Below are 20,148 nucleotides of genomic sequence, written 5' to 3' on the forward strand. Positions count from 1 at the left end.
AAACCCAATTTAACTCACTCAGACCCCTTGCTTCTTAAAGTGATTGTAGCTGACACAATAATTTCATAAACCTTACCTGTCCCACACCTCCTGAGGCTTGATTGTGCAGTTTTCAATGAATCACGTTACATCATTTTTGTTTTTGTTTTAAAACATTATATCAAGGCTATACTAGTCTATCACTTCCTTGATCATTTCACCTGGAGAGTGAAATTGCCCCTACTCCTTCAACATCTTCTTTCAAGTCAGTAACCAACCAACTGCTTCTCTTTATGACTGACATGCTCTGCAGCCAATGAAATGTTTTGACCCAGAAGATACTGCTGTGGTGAAATGACCTAGAAAGTGAAGCCGTAACAGACTTCCTTACAATAAGGTGAGCCTCTTTACCCAATCACAGTACCAGATAGCATGTTGAATATGAACATGTTCATGTGTTTCCTTCAAAGCTGCACATTTGAGACCTCAATCGTGAATAGAAGCTGTGAGGTGTGAGGTGTGAGGTGTAGTACCGCTATAAATATCTTGTTATTCCCTGAACAAAGATTTTAACCATGAAACCGTCTCAGTAGTGAAGTGATACTGCCAAAAAAAAATCACTGGATGGAATAACTACTCTCCATTTTACACTAAAACTTGGGTTTCTGTACTGCTGTCTGCCAAGACTGGTACGGAATTCAATACTTATTATTAAGCACTTTGATGAAATGCACTTTGTTTTTTCTCCTTAGAAAACAGTTTTTAATGTTGTTGCAAATAATAACTGAATTACAAAGCATGTCTTTCTTGCAAAGTCACAGAAATACAAACTACAATTAACTTTACAATGGTATGCTCACACACATGGCCGCCACATGTCTAGACATTCAAGTAGGTTTTATACTGTATTCATTTAACCTTCTCAGATAACAACAACATTAATATATATGCATGAGCCAGCTGTGCTTCAGCTTCAGCTCACAGACGGATGACATTCTCCTGTAGAATTCTCTGATACAGAGCAGAATTCATGGTTCCTTCAATAATGGCAAGGCGTCCAGGTCCTGATGCAGCAAAGCATCCCCAAACCATGACATTACCACCACCATGCTTGACCGTTGGTATGAGGTTCTTACTGTGGAATGCAGTGTTTAGTTTTCGCCAGACATAACAGGGCCAATGTCAGCCAAAAAGTTCCACTTTTGACTCATCTGTCCATAGAACATTGTTCCAGAACTCTTGAGGATCATCCAGGTGCTTTTTGGCAAACTTGAGATGAGCATTCATGTTCTTCTTAGTGAGCAATGGTTTTCGACTTGCTACTCTGCCATGAATCCCATTTTTACCCAGTGTCTTTCTGATGGTGGAGTCATGAACACTGGCCTTAGCCAGGGCGAGAGAGGCCTGCAGATCCCTGGATGTTGTTCTAGGGTTCTTTGTGACTTCCTGGACGATTTTACACCTTGTTCTTGGAGAGATTTTGGTAGGAAGGCCACTCCTGGGAAGATTCACTACTGTCCCAAACTTTCTCCATTTGGACAATATGGCTCTGACTGTGGTTCGATGGAGCCCCAGAGCCTTAGAAATGGCTTTGTAACCCTTTCCAGACTGATAAGCATCATCAACTTCAGGAATTTCTTTTGTTCGTGGCATGATGTGCCTCTAGAACCTGTGTGCTGACAACTTCACTCTGATGGTAAGGGCCAAAGTTAGTCAGATATATATTGGGCAGGGTTGGCCCAAATCAGGCCTGGTTGTTAACTAAAGTACTCAAACAGCTGACCCTAATTACCCCTTTAATTGGGTTGAGTTAACTGTGGGGGGGGGGGGCAATAACTTTTTCATACCTGAAGATTGCATGTTTGATTACCTTGCACACCAAACAAATGAAAGAAGCGCCAAACTTTGGTGTCATTTTTTCTCTCAGACTCCCTCTATATACTACTACAACCCACAAAAAAATCTGACCAAATACAATGTGAAAAATTTGCAAAAATGCAGAAATATATATATATATATATATATATATATATATATATATATATATATATATATATAAAACAGAATATGTTTTAACACAGAACAGTTTCAATGTGAGAAATAAACAGTATTTTATTAAAGAAAATTAAATGAAGAGAACGCACAACATTTACCTGTAAATAATCAGCAGCTTCTTCTGTTTGCTGCAAGCCTGGAAGAGGTCTGTTTTGCTTCCAAAGTCCTGTTTTGAATGTAAAGGTGTAGTTGGTTGCACTGATTTGTCAACAGTTAGACCCAGTAGTACGTGGGTATCGATGTGATTAGTCCTACAGTGAAAATGTGTGTTTGAATGATACTCGCTAACTGGAGGTTTGTCATGTATCGTTATCAAGGTGTGCAGGACACATTTCAAGTAAACATTGGGAGTATTACAATATGAAACTAATATATATTCTAGCATATGTGGCAGGGCAGGGCCCTGATTAGTATATAGTGTGGTTTGTGTATTGGTGGTGGTGGTTGGCAGGGATGGGGTTAATTCCTATCCCTGCCAAATACATGTGAGAATGTGGCTGGAGCCTTAATTGAATGATTAATGGTTAATTAGCCAGCCACATGGTATTTAAGGAGAGAAAAATCCTTTGTTTGAGGTTGGTGTTTGGGTGAGGGTAACCTGTGGGTTAAAATTGTGTGTTATTCTGGGGTAGTGTGGCAAAGTGGTTTGCAGTGCGCAGGTGTAGAGTGTTCAAGAGAATGGTGAAACGATGGTTTGAATTGTAATCCAAAGGCACTTGACAACAGTAAATAATAATGAGAACTGGCAATACACAACAATGTGCATCCACAGGGTTCAGTCCCGAAACAATAAACACAGTTTTAAACACACACAAGACAGTGTGTGCTAAAGTGCTCGTGGTGAAATACAATTTATTTGTGAACAGTTGTGCAGTGTTGTCCAGGTTTGGTGCTGGCCTTAAGCGACAGCTCCGGATCGTGTTAGCCGTCTAACAAGAACAAACAAGTATTATGAGACCTGACAAACAAACAAAACTCTCACGGTTAGTTTACAGTTTTTTCCTTTCGCGGTTCGCTCTTAACCATAACAAAAGGAACAGATCACCTCGCCACGTTCCCTTTTGTACCGTCAGTCACGCCCCCTTGGTTAGCGAGTGCAACTGTTTCTCCTCCAATCTGCGATTGCCACATCGCTTCCCTTCTGGAGTGATGACTTGGTGTACCATAGCTCCGCCCCCTTTCTAGATGGCTGACTTCCACCTAACCCTTGGAATGAATCGTCCGACCATTCAGTCCGGGGTACTCTGTTCCCTTTATACCACGCTCTCACAGGTTGGGAGAGATTTATAACCATGATTCATTCTTTCTCTGTTGCAGGTAGTCATAAGAACATAAGAACATAAGAAAGTTTACAAACGAGAGGAGGCCGTTCGGCCCATCTTGCTCGTTTGCTCGTTAGTAGCTTATTGATCCCAGAATCTCATCAAGCAGCTTCTTGAAGGACCCCAGGGTGTCAGCTTCAACAACATTACTGGGGAGTTGGTCTAAAAAAGTGCCTCCTATTTTCTGTTCTGAACGCCCCTTTATCTAATCTCCATTTGTGACCCCTGGTCCTTGTTTCTTTTTGCAGGTCGAAAAAGTCCCCTGGGTTGACACTGTCAAAACCTTTTAGAATTTTGAATGCTTGAATCAGATCACCGCGTAGTTTTCTTTGTTCAAGACTGAATAAATTAAAAAATTTTAGCCTGTCTGCATATGACATGCCTTTTAAACCCAGGTGAAAGTGAATGCCCAGCCTGACAGCACTGTTGCTATTTATTATTGTTTTGTTTGACCTTTTTATTTTTGCTCTGTGAGCAGTGTGCTTTTTGTTTATTTTGTTTAATAAATGTGCGCCCCAGCACTTAAAACCACAGATACTGTCTCTGAGTCTCAATAACCCTCAGCCATCCTGTCACATATGGTGGCAGAGTGGGATTCCGGTGCCACAGAGAGATGAATGTGGTTTTAAAAAAAAAAGTGAAGTCCAAGGAGAAAGAAATACAGAAGAAAGCTCCAGTCACAAGGAGAGACTGTGTCTGGCTGGACCCTGCCTCTTCCCAAGCTCTCTGGGACTGTGGTTTGGAAGACTTCCTCAGGGCCATGGAGGACCAAGAAAGGTGTCGGGTCTGTGGGGAAATCGGATACAGCGTTGCCTGCTGCCCACTCCTGGAGGAGAAGGGCGGCCACTTCTCTGGGAAAGTTTAGGAGTCCCAGGGCCAAGCAGCGGACCCTCAGCAGCCACCCAAAAACATAGGAAGAGGTGGTAGTCACGTGTTCCGACCCTACTGGGACCCTGTGGCAAAGTGGTTTGCAGTGCGCAGGTGTAGAGGTGATGCAGTGCTCAGGAATAACAACCCAACAACAGTTCACAGTAAAACAAAGCTTTATTGATGCTTAAACAATAAGACTGGCTATACACAGCAATGTGTAAAGCCCAGTCAAAATCCATGGGGTTCAGTCCCAGCATAATAACCCTAAATAACACACACTTTATACACATACACGATCACCAGTCCAATAGAGAGTGCTCCCAGTGCAAGTGGTGAATTCATACAAGAGCAGAGACAACAGTAGTGCAGTGTAGTCTGGGGGTTGGTGCTGGCTTTGTAGCAACAGCTCCCGGATATATTAGCCGTCTATAAATGGCAAACAGACCATAGACAGACAAAACAACACAAAACACTCACGGTTATGTTACAGTTGGTTCTCCTTTAGAGGTCCTTTCGTAACCATAACAAAGGAACAGATTGCTTTGCCACATCCCCTGATATACCCTCAGTCACGCCCCCTTCGTTAGCGAGTGCAATCGCTTTTCCTCCAATCCGCGATTGCCACATTGCCTATTGCATTAAGGCGATGACTTCTTCTATTGTGACTCTGCTCTCTTTTTGGATGGCCGACTTCCGACTTTCCCTGGAAGAATTGCCAACCCATCCAGTCTGCGGCACACTGTTCCTGATATACAGAGCTCTCACAGATCAGGAAGGATTATGACTTGGATTCACGCGCTGTCTGTCACAGACCCCTGGACTGGTAGGCAGAACAGGAGCAGTGGAGGACTGAAGGGGCCCCCCTTTGCGACGCGTGTGGAGAGTTTGGGCAAGAGCAGAGGACTGCCCCTATGGAGACCCTTCCTACGAGAAGGCGTGGAACAAGGGCCTAATTGGGGACGCTGCAGACCAGACCTGGCCATCCCCAGCTCCAGAAAAGGCGGAGATGCCGTCTCCAGCGCTCAAGAAGGGGAAAACCGCATCAGAGCCCAAGAAAGGGAAGCCTAAGTCTCCAGCCAGTTCCCATCGCCTGAGGATGCCAGTTCGAATCGCCTGGGGGTGCCAGGTCGCCATCGCCTGGGGATGCCAGGTCATCATCGCCCGGGGATTTGTTTCTACAAGCGACAGTTTCGCTGACGGAAATTCTGTGGCCGGAGTCCAAGAAGAGGGAGCTGCCGGCTACAGAGAAGGGGGGGAGGTCAGGAGACCACCTCCACCAACAGCAGTTTCACTGCAGGAAGTTCTGTTGCTGGAGCCCAAGAAAAGGGAGCTGCTGGCTACAAAGAAGGGGGGGAGGTGAGAAGACCACTTCTACAAGCAGCAGTTTTACTGCAGGAAGTTCTGTTGCTGGAGTTCAAGAAAGGGGAGCCGCTGGCTACAGAGAAGGGGGGGGAGGGGGGGGTATGTGGCAGGGCAGGGCTCTGCTTGTAAATAGTGTGGTTTGTGTATTGGTGGTGGTGGTTGGCAGGGATGGGGTTAATTCCTATCCCTGCTAAATACATGTGAGAATGTGGCTGGAGCCTTAATTGAATGATTAATGGTTAATTAGGCTCCAGCCACATGGTATTGAAGGACAGAAAAATCCTTTGTTTGAGGTTGGTGTTTAGGTGAGTGTAGGGATGCACCGAATCCAGGATTTGGTTTCGGATTCAGCCCGAATACCTACTTTTTGAGCAGGGAATACTTAGGATTCGGTGAACCAAATTCGAATCCTATTTCCGTCAAGACACACATCCATATATCCCTCCAATGTGTGTGGTTCTTCTTTAAATAAAAGACACGAATCCGGTATTGAACGTAACTTTTGTATTTAATAAGAAGAACATGTTTGATGAACTCTGTCGCGGCTCTCAACTCCCTATTACTGGTGGTGCACGCACTAAACACGTCATGCAGCTGCTGAATGCAAACATACACCCCGTATGCAACAGCACAGTCACATCACACTTTTCATGGAGTAACGTTATGCAGTAAACCTGTAATATATAGTAATGGCAAACTGTTGTAGACTTTTGTGCTTTGTTGCTTTGTCTGAGACATGTTCTAGAGATCATACTGAAAGAAAAAAATAATAATCGGTGCACAGAAATACATATTTTTTGTAACTTTACAACTGTAAGATGTGCAAGACGTTGAACAATATGCTTTACTAAATAAAATGTTACGTGACTGTAATGTGCCAATACAAGTTGAACCATTTGGGAACTGCTGTGTTTTATTACAATAACCCTAACCCTAACCCTAACCCTAACCCTAACCCTAACCCTAACTATTTCATAGCCTATTTGATATGTGTTACACACACGGTGCATTTAAATCAATGTGGGTTTTATTTCGCTGGGAGATTCAGGTCACTCATCACGGTAATTTTTTCCACATAGCTCTCAGATAGGGTTGCCAGCAGGCTCCAGAATCTCGGGACACTTTAAGGCAGGTCAGGTTTTTTTAACTCACCTCTCTAAACTGCAATGCATTCGACATGTAAAGTGAGTGTGAATTGCTTCAGCAGTTTAGTAAATGTATTTAATTGTTTAATCGTGGTGGCGATTCTATCCGGAGAGCCTCGTAACAAAGATTAATCGTATTGCTTGAATTTTTTTTATACAGTAAACAATAGCTCTATAAAAATAGTGCAACACCATTATTATAACTTTGCATTCACCGGCACTCTTTCATTTAACCTTGTAACAGCAGGTAAAGTTTCTATTTGTTTAATATTTCTTGCTTCACACAGTCCCGCCCAGTCAGAGTCTCAGATAGTCAATCAGCTGCTGTATAGGTCTGATTGATGGAAACGATCCTCGCAGGAATGTGTGTGCTTTTGGTAACAACTAAGTAAAACAATTCAATTAATGTAGCGACTGTTCACACAATTCACACTCACATTACTGAATACATTACAGTTTAGAAAGGTAAGTTACAAAACCTGACCTGCCTTAAAGTGTCCCGAGATTCTGGAGCCTGTTGGCAACCCTACTCTCAGATCAGGTGACACAGGTTGAAACGGCATTAAAGAAAATAGAGGGTTATGGCAAAGATGTAGCTCTCCTTTCTTGTAAGCAGTTCTGTATTTTGACATTTCTGTTGGGGGGAGGGGGCTAGTGGTATATTGTGTAAGTTTCAAACTGAAATCTTTTTCAGGGATATATTTCCATTCGGTAATACAAATACTATGAACTAAAAGGCTCAAAACAATAGATTGTGTGCGTCCCTTGTTAGTAGCTGCCAGTCTGTTTTTCATTCAACCGTTTCCTTCAATTTTCTTGACAGTTTTTGTAGATTCAGCATTCGGTTCGGTATTCAGCCGAATCTTTTGAGATGGATTTGGTATTTGGCCAAATCTCAAAAACTTGGGATTCGGTGCATCCCTAGGTGAGTGTAACCTGTGGGTAAAATTGTGTGTTATTCTGGGGTAGTCAGTGAAGGCGAATGTCCAGTCTGCTATTTATTATTGTTTTGTTTAAACCTTTTATTTTGGCCCTTGTGCCAGTTACTTTGTTCCTGTGTTCTTGTTGGTTGTGTTCCTGACTTGTTTTGTTTGGCCTTTTTATTTTTGCTCTGTGAGCAGTGGGTTTTCTGTTTATTTTGTTTTATAAATGCATGCCCCAGCACTTAAAACCATAGCTACTGTCTCTGAGTCTAAACTCTCAGCCATCCTATCACAGCATATATAAACTAAACTGTATTATTTTGTTGGTTCTCCATTTTCGTGTCACATTATCAGACAAATGTCAAGAATCCTGTGCATGAGTGAAACGGTCCAGACTAAACGATTAAAAAAATATTCTGACCACCAGATCTGATCACTCAGGCCTGTCATGTCCTACAGCTAAGTGTGTCTATGCGTCCCGTTCCCATGGATACGGCTGAGCGACACCGGGGGCGTTGTTCACAATGTGCCTCTGTGTGAGCCGGCTCAGGGACCACTGCGTTCACAGTAGAGCAAAAAACAGACCAAAGCCGTTGCAAAGCCCCGCACTGGACCAGAAATTAGGATGGCTGTGTTTACACTACAGAAAGTGCTAAGCCCCAAAGTCGTTTAAAGTGGCTAGTGTAAACAGGGTATATAGCTCTGCCCCTTTTTCTGCAGTTTTTATATATAAATACAATTCACATGTGGCTTGATGAAACTAAAACGTATTTACTTAAAACATTCAGAAGCGATGGTAGTAAATCTGTAAAAATCACTGCAGAGCTATTTATAAGGCAAGCTATAGGGCTGTACGAGGTATGGGTAATAAATACACATACAGAGAGTCTTCAAGTCTCGGACTGCATTCATCTATATGTTATTGGATTTGAAAAAAGTATAAGGTTCTTTATATTTCATTATATTAATTATTGCATGACACAGAACTGTTATAGCCTGTTGTTATTCCTGCCGGGGATATAGTGGAGGCGGGCATAGGTTAGCACATGTGACTCACTCTAGGTAACTGTTGTGATGAAACGTCTTGACAGCCTCTTTTAGCTCAAGACATTGAGTGTTTCATTATCTTAAGCTTTGTCTGTCTGTCTGTCTCTCTCTCTGCTCGAATGTCCATCCATATGTAATGCAGCTTCTAAGGACATGATTTAGCTCAGGAATATAAGAGTATGGGGGTACAAAGAGGTTGTCTATCTGTCCAACTGTCACATAACATTTTTCTTACCGTATATCTACAGCTTACGCAATTGTGATAAACTTGACATTGTGTAGCACAAGCGATTGAGACTATCAGAGGTTATATGAAGGCATCTGTCTGTCTGACCGTATGTCAAATATTTTTTACATGAGCATACAGTGGGGATCCATAGCTGATAGCATCCTTTATAACACATGTTTAGTTGCATAATGGATTATTAATAATAGATTATTTAAACTAATGTTTTACAAATATTTATTTTGGCAAACTGTCCCCAGGCGTTTGCGAAATGAAGTGTATGAAAGCTTCTAGTTGGCAGTCTGGAAATGTTTGGAGATGTAAGTCTGAAATATTCTATGTTGCAGCTCTAGTAAATAATTGATCTGCCAGCTTGTTTCAAACAGTTTAGAAATGGATTGCTGGCTGCGCTCTTCTGCAGCAGGTAATGACCGGATGGTAGTATCTGAAAAGATGATAAGACCTTCTAATGAGCCTTTGATGGGACCAGAGTTTGTTCTGGTGGGGGGGTAGCGTTATACCATAACTTTGAATTGGTGCAGTTAATGCTTGAGGTGAGCATTAAAGGAAGCTTTAAAAGAGTAGCAATAGAAGGCGTGCAAACAGAGATTCAGTTAACCAGATATCATGTTTTAAAATCAAAATACACATTTGAGATCTATTTAGTGAATGGGTGTATTTTGTCTGCTACAGTCACTTTAAAGCTCAGTTTATAAGCTGATGCAGCCCACGTCTCAGAAGGTTGAAAACACTGCACCTAGGATTTTTCCGTTAAAAGAAATATTTGTAAGAGAGTAATTTTTCAGTAATTTATAAGAGAGTTAAACTATTTCTGCTCTTACTGTAGTAACTACAGAACAGTAACTTGACCACCCCAGGAAATGAATTAACCAGTAGATTCAGTGCCTTATAACAAAAAAGAAAGAAAATGAGCACAGATGTACATGTTAGTATAATGGATTAGTTTACTGCTCTGCAGTTTTGAGTTATCTTTGTGTAACCATGATTTACAGACTTTTACAGAAACCTAAGTATTGAAACAGATATATGTACCTTCAGCTAAGAAAGGGTTCATTTTTGCCAGTTGAGATGCATAGGTAGCCCCTCCCTCTGCTTGTGTTCTAAGTTGGGATATCAAGTTACAGCAGGTTGCTAAGTTGAGGGACACAGAGAGAAAAAAGATTGAACAGAGAAGAAAACGCCAGAGAAATATTGAAGAAAAGTTATAGCAGAAATTCTAAACTAAAATGAATAAAGATTTCCAGAAAAAAAAAACTACATTTAGAAGATTATAAGAAAATTATCTTTTGAAACCTGTTTTTTTTTTTTTTCTTGATTGGATTTGAACTTTCCTGTAATGGAAATGGCAAGCTAGACCCCGATTGGACCAACAGCATAAACATACATCATCATCCACCATTCTGATTCTGGAAAACCGGGAGGGCAGCTCATGGAATAGGTTTCAGTGTGGTAGGACTGTGCAGTGTGAACTCCACAAAGGAATTGAGTTTTACCAACTGGATATTGACTAGTCAGGGCTGTCTCACATTGTTCAATTTTAACAGATTGTTAAAAAAAGGGAGGTATATACCATAAACACCTGAACTGACACAGGAAGGGAAGGGATATACTCACCACTTCCAACATTCAAATCATGAAAGGTATTGTTGGCTTACCAGTAGCTGTCAATTAAACAAATAATACTGCTGGAACGATATGGAACAGCACTGGCTACAGCAATATAGGATGTCTAATGAAGTCAGCACAAAAACGTTCCCAAAGTCACTTGAGAGCCACTGCTACACTCAAAACTTTTGGACAAACCTGGATTGATATCCAACTGGATGAGCAGAAGCGTAGGGGTACAATACATCACAATGAGCAAGCAAGAACAAATTGTGAACTTCTAAACGCTTGATTGATTCTGTTGTTTACCTTGGCAAGCAAGAACAGGCATTCAGTGGGCACAATGAAGGCTCAGATTCCTCAAATAGAGGTAATTATGTGGAATTACTTTCTCTGATCTCTGACTACGACAGCATGTTAAGCAATCGCTTGTCAATAGCCACAGTATTCTCGGGTACCTCTAACAAGATTCAGAATGAATAAAAGCAGAAGTACAGGAAGCCAAGTACGAAGCTGTAATGGGAGATTAAACAACCAACATTGGAAACGCAGCCCAACTGTCTTGTGTTTTCAGGAATGTGACTGACAGTGGCCTGAAAGTACAGTTCTTCTGTGAAAATGTGTTACATTTACAAAAATAAAAATAATAATAAAAATTATTTAAAAAAGACCAAATTCCTTTTGAGCTTTTTTTTTTTTTACATTGTATTGATTTTTGTACTATAAAATGTGCTCGGATTAATCTACCGATTAATCAATTAATGCTCCTAAATTAGCAGATCACAATTTTTAATCCAGTGACAGCCCTAGTTAAAATACATGGGGGCATATTTTTTAAGCATTTCCTACAAAAAAAAGTGTAAAACATCTATTAATTTTCAAAAACTAGAACCAATATATAATCAAAGTTCTTGTTTGTTTATCATATTGTAAATTAACATGATTTTTTCTCTTTAAAAAAAATGAGCTAATTAAAGACTGGAGTAAACACTTTGAAAACACAGCCCATTGGGTTTAATGATCTAAACAGTGGTGGTACTGTGACCCTCTGACTATATTAATATCACTGGGTGATTTACTGACACCCTCTGACTATATTAATATCGCTGGGTGATTTACTGACACCCTCTGACTATATTTATATTGCTGGGTGATTTACTGACACCCTCTGACTATATTAATATCGCTGGGTGATTTACTGACACCCTCATCAACATCAATCTCTGAATACAGTCGTCTCTGGCTAAGAGAACACCCCTTGGGAAGCAAGCGAAGTGTTCTTATAGTTGAAGAGTCCTCTAAGATGTAGTTAGCCACCAGACATAATATGAATCAATAAATAAATAAATAAATATGTATTACTTGTCATGACACACGTGCATCTACATATGAAAAGAACTGAATAAGTAAAAGCAAAACAATAGGCAAGTGTATGTTGATAAACTATAATAATAAAGTAACTGACAAAATAACGTTAATAAAACTAAAGCAAAACAACACAGTCAAAAAGCTTGAATCGCTATGTACTATGAAATTAGCTGGCAGGTGTGTTTTGGTCTATCACAGTGGCAGAGGCAAACATAATGGCTGTTATTTAGGATTAATTTAACGTTAATAATCTATCAAACTAAATTAACACAGCACCCTGTGACAGAGAGCGAATGAATCAGTGTCAACAAATCTCCCTCCTGACCTGTTAGGGCGCTGTGTAACAGGAACCGTATGCCCCGGACTGGATGGTTTGACAGTTCATTCCAGGGTCAGTCAGAAGTCAGCCATCCAAAAAGGGGCCGAAGCCACAATACTAGAAGTCAGCGCCTTCCTGCAGTAGGCGATGTGTCAGTCATGGATTGGAGGAGACGTGATTGCACTCCAAAAGGGGGAATGACTGAAGGTATATCAGGGTGTGTGGTCGAGCGATCTGTTCCTTTGTTATGGTTACAGACTGACCTGTAAAAGGAGTACAGAGATAAAATAACCAAGAGTGCTGTATTTTGTTTGTGTTTATAACTGTTTATTTGTAATTATTAGATGGCTAAACACCAGGAGCTGTCGCTGTCAAGCCAGCATTAAATCCCGGATTACACCGGCACCAGCACAGGAGCTGTGTAGTTGCCCGAGCTGTTAGTGAACGGTGCAAAACCAGGAGAAATAAAATTAAAAGAAGTGTTTGCACCATGAACTCTATCTGGGTGTTATTGTTGGAGCACTGCATCACCTCTGCACCTGCGCACTACAAACCACTTTGCCACACCCCAGACACGTTACAAAATGCAGCAGCAATATACAAGACATGCACATTATTTAACAGAATGGTGAAGCAACTCACCAGAATGGGAAACGGTGGCTTGTGTCTGATTCAGGTTATTTTCCAACTTTTTGTAGCAAGAGAGACACAGCGGTGCATTTTGCCGTTTGTTTACATGCCATTTTGTAGCGATGAGGTGCACTCGTGGAAATCAGAATATAAAATAATTCAATGATATGACGGCGGTTCTGGAAAGATTTAATAAACCAATCAGTGTGCCTCACACACTCTCGAGATGACAAGTTGCTTTTTTACAAAACAGTACTGTATCTGTTGTGAATGAATCACTGTCAGTGCCAAGAAGGTGTTCTTATCAGCGAAGTTCCTGTTTAGCTGGAGCATTTATAATGGGAAAAATCTGTTACACCACAAGGGTGTTCTCTTAGGCGAAGTGTTCTCTTAGGAGCTATTCCTATATGCAGAGACTACTTTACAATACAAATAAATTGCTCCCTTTTTATTGTACTATCTGACATCAAAAACAGTGAAATACTTGTGCAATTTACAGTCAACAAATGAGTGATATCGAAGTGTGCAATATCGAGGGAGCATGGCAAGACGTTGCCGAATGAACATCTCTATACGTATCAGGGCAGCTGTATTAAGATTACATCGTTAAAGCAGACCGTTTGTTTTTCGTGCTCCAGTATTAAATGTGCTTGATAAGAACCTGTTTTCCAGGCAGGTTCCAGCAGTGTTGCTACACATTGGGCAGCTGATACCTCTGTATCAGAACTGCTTAGAGCTTCATACCAGGGAGTCAGCGGGCTCTCAGCACGTCACCCCAGAGCTAGCAGCTCTGAAAAGGAAGGGAAGGCTCTGGAAAGCCACTATCTTCCAGCTCAAGAGCTTTACCTTTTATGGTTTCAGATGGGATATTTGTACGGCAGCCAGAAATGTGACACGATTAAGATTCTGTTTATACAGAGTTTAACATAAATGTTTCCCTGTTTAAAATTCCAGGCCTGACCGTCACAGGATGTATTGTTGCTGGGTGAAGGCTGTGTGTTTTGAAGTGTTGGTGTCTTGAGAAATCGCTGTGTGGGGCTTGGGTCTGGGGTTTGTAGAGGTGGATTGTTGACTCACAGGACTTATACAGGGGCACCAAAAATGATTAAGGCTCCTCCAAAGCACACAAGAGCCCCCTTTTAGCAGGAAAAACTGGTACCTGGGTGGTGGGGGGTATTTATAAAGGATAGAGAATAATATGTGTTTGTGATTAAAAAGATACTTGTCAGGCCCTATTTAGCAACAAATGCAAAACAATAGTGTATATCACTATGAAGTGTTTCAAGGGGACATGTTAATGGTGACACTCTGGTGTACCAGCTGTACTTAGACATGTTTTAGAGCACTAGTAAGGCCACCGGGGTGTTTCAATCAGTTGTGCGAGGGACAGTCCATTTAGATTGCAGTGTATCGCATTTTTTATTGCCTGATCACTGTACAACACTGTCCTGAGTTAGCAGACTGTGTGTGTCCCTACGTTGCTAGGAGCCTGCTAGCTTGTTTTGCAGTGTTCATGACTGTGCTGTGTATCCGTTATGCAGAGAGATTTAGTGGCGCACTGCCGCTGTTTCAGCATGACAAATGTGGTATTAAGTTTACATTTAATCAAACATAAATAAACATTCTTGCGGCCAGGCCAGACAGTAAATTGGAACAGGGTCAGGAAAAAAAGACTTAAATCTCTATTGCGAAATATTTTGGGGGAGATAAAAGGGCAGAACTTTACATGAGAGATCCAGGTTGAGTCAGCTCCAGACAGATCCCTGCCAGTGAGCGTTATGTTCAGGGTAGCAGGGGCTGATCTGTAGATCCACAGCGTGCAGACAGTGACACTGAACTGGGAACACAAGGGTCGCAGACCACAAAGCCTAGAATGAGATGAAGCCGTTAATAATGTGTTTGTATTGAGTTTGCGCCATGCTTTATTCATAATATCGATATGGCTGACGTCACCTACTTTAAAAAATCACATCTGAAGAACCTCTCGGAATTGGGCACGTGTCTGAGCCACTCATCAACTTTTTCTCTCATTTCAATAAAATCACAATGAACTCAAATAAGGGTGGGCATAAGTAGAAAACAAATATGGCTGTTTTTTATACTTGTATATTGATGATAAAACAATAAATAAAACCCATTTAAATTAAAATACATTTGAACAGATTTGAAAAATGTATTTGCCAGGGAGTTGGATTTTAATATTTGTGTGTTTACTTGGTAACTGTTGGCAGGTGTTAGTATAAACAAATAGGCATCTGGATAAGATATGCCACTATCTAACAGAGGGACTCCCAGTTATCAGACAGTCAGAAGTGTCCCAGGACCACTGCAGCCTCCCCAATCTTATGCCACTCAAGAGCTCATGATAGCGTCCAAACTGGCAACACAAGAGACCTGTCACTGCTTTAGCCTTTCCTGTGGAGCTCAGTCAGTGGTCTCAACCTACCCCCTGGTGGGCATTCATCCCCCATCAAGGCTGTAAATACTAAATGTAGAGCTATCAATCAATCAATCAAGCAATCTTTATTTTATATAGCACCTTTCATAGTGGACCACAGAGGAGATGTGGGCATCAAAGGGGAGGTTGCTGTCATGAAGTACACCAAGGCTTCGTACAGTGGGGGAAGGCAACAGCAGACAGTTTCCGAGGTTCAGTGCAGCTATATTGAGATTCTTAAGTTGAGTTTTAGATCCTACTAGATTTGCTAGTGTTCAGCTGAAGAAAATTGGCAGACATCCAGGCCTCGATGTCTTGAATGCAAGCCGAGAGCCGGACCATGGCAGAGGGGCTTCGAGGGTTGAGTTTTAAGTAGAGCTGGGTGTTGTCGGCATAGGAGTGAAACATGAGGCTATGTTGGCGGATGAGGTGACCCAACGGAAGCATGTAGATATTGAAGAGAAGAGGCCCAAGAACAGATCCTTGGGGGACACCACAAGTGACTGGGTTTGCGACACCACTGCATCCAGCATAGAAAACAGACTGCATGCGTCCGGATAGGGAAGAGGACATCCAGGAGAGACAGGTTCCAGGGATCCCAGCATTGTTCTGAAGTGTGAGTGTTTACCATAGCACAAGCACAGTGGAAGCACTGTAATTATTATTATTATTATTTATTTCTTAGCAGACGCCCTTATCCAGGGCGACTTACAATCGTAAGCAAATACATTAAGTGTTACAATACAAGTAATACAATAAGAGCAAAAAATACAGTAACTTTTGTTCAAGCAAAGTACAAGTGTGACAAACCACAATTCAATAATACAGCAGATAATAGTGATAGTTACATCAGGATATGATTAAATACAAAATACTACAGGTTAAACACTTGGCAGATTACAGTATTCTGAAGTACAGGATTAAATGCAGTAAAATAGGGGGCAGATAAGAGCAAAATAAAGCACATTTAAATGAAGGGTGATAGTGTCCCAGGATACAAACAGAGGAGTTCTACAGGTGCTGTTTGAAGAGGTGAGTCTTAAGGAGGTACCGGAATGTGGTCAGGGACTGGGCAGTCCTGACATCTGTAGGAAGGCCATTCCACCACTGTGGAGCAAGGGTGGAGAAGGAGCGGGCTCTGGAGGCAGGGGAGCGTAGCGGAGGTAGAGCCAGTCTTCTAGTGCAGGCGGAGCGGAGAGGTCGAGTCGGGGTGTAGGGAGAGATGAGGGTCTGGAGGTAGCTGGGTGCAGTCTGGTCAAGGCATCTGTAGGCTAGTACAAGAGTCTTGAACTGGATGCGAGCGGTGATCGGGAGCCAGTGGAGCGAGCGGACTAGTGGAGTAGCGTGGGCGAAGCGAGGCAGAGAGAACACCAGGTGGGCAGCAGAGTTCTGGATGAGCTGGAGCGGACGGGTGGCGGACGCAGGGAGGCCAGCCAGGAGGGAGTTGCAGTAGTCTAGGCGGGAGAGTACCAGGGCCTGGACCAGGAGCTGGGTAGCGTAGTTGGTGTAATGCATAGGTAAGCATCGTAAATCCCAATAAATGGTTTCCATTAATTCCCACAGATGCTTACTTCATATCAACGCATATCAACTCACCACACACCAGCAAGGGTATGGCACAGGATGGGAGAACAGACAGAGCCACTCTATATACTCCCGGATTCTGTTACTCTCAGAAACCCAAAAGAATGTTCTTTGTAAGTTTCATGGCAACAGGACAAGCGGTTCTCTAGTTGTAAAAAGTGTTGAATACTGTACATCCATGCAGCCATCTACACTGTATCCCAGGGAAATAACCCCAGCACAGTTTAGCACAATTGGCAGGCTGTGCTTGAGAGAGGGCCAGCACTGAAAGTATTTTAAGCCATATTTTTTCAATATATTTTTAATACTGTATCTGTGGACAGTTCAGGTATCTGTGGTAGAGCCTAATTGATAGCTCTCATCAGTCGACAGTTCATGCTTTTTTTTTAGATAATGACACAAACTGTTTTTTTTCCAGTTAATGATACAAAATGTATTTGTCCTAAACTATATGCATGTGTTTAAATGTAAAGAATGACTAAATGTTCAGTATTAAAACACTGCTCTTTAATTAGTTTTCTTTCTTTTTTTCTCGCACTCGTCATGTGCTGTCATAGGCAAACGTGAAACTCGGTTTATATCATGACCTGCTTTATATCATGAATTATGCCTGCATGGCAATCATGAGATAAAGCGAGTTCATCTGATGGAGTAAAATATATATATATATATATATATATATATATATATACACACTGTATATACTGTATATATATATATATATATATATATATATATATATATATATATATATATATATATCGACAGGAGAATGTGTAGCAGTGTAGGGTTCCGTTGCTGGAAAGGGTACGTCTGAATCCACTGTTTGGAAAAATTACAACATTGTTGTGTTCAGCGATAAAAAAAGTCCATGTGGCTTTGTACAATGCAAATCTTGCAAAACTATTGCAAAAATACGGGAAATTCATCTTTGCAGTGGCACACTGAAAAGTGATGTATTCGTCCTGTAGCTGTGTTAAAAGCCATATTTGTGATACAATATTTGTTTTTGAATGTTAATTTAGCAGTTTGATATGATATAGGCTTGTCCAAAATGAATATGTGAATTTGAAAGAGCATCTTCTGTGTGGCTATTTATGGTAACAACGTTTTGAAGAAGCCTGTTGTTGTCTTCTTTTAAATCATGCAGTGTTAGATTATTAGGAAAGGAAGTAAATGAGATATGATTAATTGAGACTTTTTTTATTTATTTATTTATTTACGTTTTAACTGGAAATCGGGAATACTCTACAATGAAGGTACTTAGTTGCAGTAGCGTATGTTTGGAATATATTTGTGGAGCTGGTCGGGTCGGGTATTCAAATATTTCAAAGGTCTCAGGCTTGGGTCGGGTTTGGATTTGTTTGGTCGGGTTCAGATCAGGTTTTAAATTTAGGCCCGAGCAGAGCTCTAATCTGAGGTGTGGCAAGATGACAGAGGTTTAGACTCAGAGACAGTTTGAAGTTCAAAATAAAGCTTTTTAATAAACAAAAATAATCAAATAAATAGGCATAAGGGCCAAACAAAAAGGTTTCAAATCACAAAAAACACACAAAACAAAACTTACAAAAATATGACTTCCAGGCTGGGCATTGCCTTCACTGGTTTGCCAAATGAACAAAAACAGCACACACAGAAAAACACTTGCTGCTTCTCCTTCCAGAACTCTCCTTAGCCAGGGCCTCTCCCCTGGCTTTTATCCCCTGTGGCTGGAGCCCAATTAATCAATAATTGCTGATTATTCAATTAGGGCTCCAGCCACATTCTCACATGTTTTCCTGGCAGGGAGGAATTTTAACCCCCTCCCTGCCAGTCCCAACCACGGTCATAAAGACGGGGCAGTCCCCCGTCACATGAGGTTATTATTCACTGTAGTTCCAGTACAACCGGCAGGTATTTTCCCACTGTCACTGGACTGGACTGGACTGGACTTTGTCACTGGACTGTACTGGACTGTACTAGACTGGACTAGACTGGACTTGCTCTGGTCTGGCCTCCTGCCTCCTTATTTCAACACAGTCATTGATTCTGATTATCAAAGTGGAATGCTGGTGGCTTTCCCATGTACAGTGTGTAGGCACCGCAAGGCTTTGGCTTTCTTTTGTTTTCGAACTGCAATCAGTAATCAAAGGCAGCTGGCAAGATAAGGGCCCTTCAGATCCCCTCTCAGACTAATTCTGCTAAAAGCTCCTTTGACTGAGTGAGTCAAGAGACTTTAAAGTGCCGGGTCTCCTTTGAGAAGGAGAGAGGGGGGCGGACAAGCGAGCCCAAAGCACACGCTGAAAAGATAACAAGCCATTGGAAATGAATGAATGAAAAACCAAATGCAGTGGCTTGAGAAAAGGCGTTTTGCTAACGAGTCCTGGCAATGTTGAAGCAATCAGCGTGCTTGGGCTTTGGTTTAGTTCTTTGTTGAATTACTAAGAGTTTTAAAAAAAACTGTTGGGATCAGGGAACAAGTGAAATGAGTTTGCAAATATTAATATTAGCGTCCATGAAACTCCACGCAATTCTCTGCTGTTTATGGATTCGTCCATTGAAAAGGCTTTGGGTACATCCTCAGCTCTCTACACACAAACTGGACATAGCTACAGCGCGTCTCTGCACAAACTGAGCACTCCTCACTCAGGATGCTTCAGAAGTATTTCCACTTCAAGCAAAATAATTGTAAGAAATGAACAGGTTGCTCCAGGAATCTTCCACTTAAAAATTTCCTTAACCTAGTTTTATAAATTGGTTAATACAACTTATAAAATTGAAATATTCAATTTCTTCAGCCCTGGTGTTAATCAGTGAAACCCTAGTGAGACTAACAGAACACCCTAACAGTATAGTTGATGGGGTGGCAAGGCTGGTAATGCAGACACTGCAATGGCCTGTCACTGTTTCAATATGTGAAGAAGATGTAATCATCCTTAGGAGACACAGGCAGCTCAAGCATAATTGTATCCAGGGATTAAGAAGGGACGCTTTTGAACTCTAGCTAGTTTTCAGTCATGACTACAGCCCCAGTAGAGAGTTTATTTATTTACTAGGAGCTTTCTCATGCATCTTTTCCAATCTCACCTGGTAAAACCCTGTATTCCATGGGTGTATTTCTTGTCATTGTTGTGAATGAAGTTCTCAGTAACATTGTCCTCTCTCTCTCTCTCTCTCTCTCTCTCTCTCTCTCTCTCTCTCTCTCTCTCTCTCTCTCTCTCTCTCTCTCTCTCTCTTTCTCTCTCTGTCTCTCTCTCTCTCTGTCTCCCAGCCTGA

At 41.5% G+C, this 20,148-nt stretch overlaps 1 protein-coding gene across 12 annotated transcripts in view; it reads left to right on the forward strand.

Annotated features, from left to right (window-relative positions):
- Positions 1 to 20,148, forward strand: part of cacna1g (calcium channel, voltage-dependent, T type, alpha 1G subunit) — a 160,869-nt gene that overhangs the window by 39,743 nt on the left and 100,978 nt on the right. The window lies entirely within an intron of this gene.

Source organism: Acipenser ruthenus, chromosome 17, assembly GCF_902713425.1.
Source record: "Acipenser ruthenus chromosome 17, fAciRut3.2 maternal haplotype, whole genome shotgun sequence".
Classification (NCBI taxonomy): Eukaryota; Metazoa; Chordata; class Actinopteri; order Acipenseriformes; family Acipenseridae; genus Acipenser; species Acipenser ruthenus.